Raw genomic sequence first — 2500 nt, 5'->3', positions numbered from 1 at the left:
TAACCTAACCTAACCTAACCTAACCTATGTTGTACCTTAACCTAACCTATGTTGTACCTTAACCTAACCTATGTTGTACCTTAACCTAACCTATGTTGTACCTTAACCTAACCTATGTTGTACCTTAACCTAACCCATGTTGTACCTTAACCTAACCCATGTTGTACCTTAACCTAACCCATGTTGTGCCTTAACCTAACCCATGTTGTGCCTTAACCTAACCCATGTTGTGCCTTAACGTAACCCATGTTGTGCCTTAACGTAACCCATGTTGTGCCTTAACCTAACCCACGTTGTGCCTTAACGTAACCCACGTTGTGCCTTAACGTAACCCACGTTGTGCCTTAACGTAACCCACGTTGTGCCTTAACGTAACCCACGTTGTGCCTTAACGTAACCCACGTTGTGCCTTAACGTAACCCACGTTGTGCCTTAACGTAACCCACGTTGTGCCTTAACGTAACCCACGTTGTGCCTTAACGTAACCCACGTTGTGCCTTAACGTAACCCACGTTGTGCCTTAACGTAACCCACGTTGTGCCTTAACGTAACCCACGTTGTGCCTTAACCTAACCCACGTTGTCCCCTAACCTAACCCACGTTGTCCCCTAACCTAACCCACGTTGTCCCCTAACCTAACCCATGTTGTCCCCTAACCTAACCCATGTTGTCCCCTAACCTAACCCATGTTGTCCCCTAACCTAACCCATGTTGTCCCCTAACCTAACCCATGTTGTCCCCTAACCTAACCCATGTTGTCCCCTAACCTAACCCATGTTGTCCCCTAACCTAACCCATGTTGTGCCCTAACGTAACCCATGTTGTGCCCTAACGTAACCCATGTTGTGCCTTAACGTAACCCATGTTGTGCCTTAACGTAACCCACGTTGTGCCTTAACGTAACCCACGTTGTGCCTTAACGTAACCCACGTTGTGCCTTAACGTAACCCACGTTGTGCCTTAACGTCACCCACGTTGTGCCTTAACGTAACCCACGTTGTGCCTTAACGTAACCCACGTTGTGCCTTAACGTAACCCACGTTGTGCCTTAACGTAACCCACGTTGTGCCTTAACGTAACCCACGTTGTCCGCTAACGTAACCCACGTTGTCGCCTAAACCTGCTCTGTAATTGTTATACGACTCGTTCAATTAGTGTAGTGTTGCCCACCCGCAACCCTCGCAATATAGTTCGCTACTCGCACTGCCCGCTCCCCTGTGTATCGCTTCATGTTAAACACCTTGCAAGTCTTGCTGACTTTCCACATGCTCCTGCTGTACACTGTTATGTGGATGGCAGCAGGACGTACATGCCGCCCCCCCCCCCCCACCCCTCCCCACGTCCCCACCTTGCCCCCTGCCTTCGCAAGCTGGTTGGTGAGAAGTTTGCATGTTCAATGCCCTTCGCATGCGACGTACTCAGGCTACGTTGTGGTGCGGCCTGTGTCAACTGTCCGCTGATGTCGTACGCATAAACCACAATCTGTACTGCACATTCGTCCTTATGTACTGAATGATACATCGTGGCACATGTGTGACCGTACAACGACTGCGCCCAAAAACGGCGGACCATACAGTGCAAATATTGTGCACGCAGCTACGTGTCGTCTCCCTATGAGAGCTGGATTGCAGTGTGGTACGCCATAGAGACGTGTGGGAGGAACGGACGCCGTGGATGGCGATCAGCATGAGCTGTGTGTTGATGTATTCGGACCTAGTCGTCTCTCCTCAAACACCGTGATAGCATGGTGCACCGCGTTCCATATCTGCGACATGCTACAGAGGCCGGTTGACAGTCGTTCGAGCAATGGACATCGCATACGTACGGGGGCCACCTTCCACGTATTGTCTAGGCGTGCACATTTTGTTGCGTGTATGTGGGCAGACGTAGTGTGGCGTGACACCTGACACAGGCATGCAATAATCGTTGAAGTTGCTAATGGCGATGGACGCCTACGTTTGCTGGTGAAGTTACGCAAATGAAGAAATGGTAACCCGTTGTGGTGCGGTTGTTCTCGCTAGGGGTGAATCGGTGATGGCGACGATAGGTTGAGGTACTAACCGGTTGTTCCAGCGATACCCACCATGCCGATGAAACTGAACGGCATCTGGGTGTGAAGCGATACGCGGCGGTGGCTGGGTGGGACCGTCCCCGGCCGGTGAGGGGGCGCCTCCCGGCGTGCTGGCCGCGCGGTGCGTGGGCGCACGCGCTACAGCCGGCTGGTGGGGGCGGCCAGTGGCAGGCGCGCCGGCCGACGGACGCGGCAGGCGTCGCAGCTGCGCGCCGGCGCACCCTGCGCGCGGCGCCGTGCGGCCAAAGTAGGTCCTCGCGGGCCCGGTGCGAAGCGCGGTGGACATCTTCAGTGTGCTGGTCCGATTGAGGACTGTGTGCGTTGAGGATGCGCCGCCGCCCGGCGCTCGGCGCCGCGACGCCGTCTGCTGCTCGGTCGCCCCAGCGGTTCTCGCTGGTGGTTTGTATCGCAGCTGTGCGGATGTGTTGG

The sequence above is a fragment of the Schistocerca piceifrons genome, unplaced genomic scaffold (genome assembly GCF_021461385.2).
Source record: "Schistocerca piceifrons isolate TAMUIC-IGC-003096 unplaced genomic scaffold, iqSchPice1.1 HiC_scaffold_961, whole genome shotgun sequence".
NCBI classification, from domain to species: Eukaryota; Metazoa; Arthropoda; class Insecta; order Orthoptera; family Acrididae; genus Schistocerca; species Schistocerca piceifrons.
The sequence above is the reverse complement of the archived record's forward strand: the minus strand, read 5'-3'. Positions refer to the sequence as shown.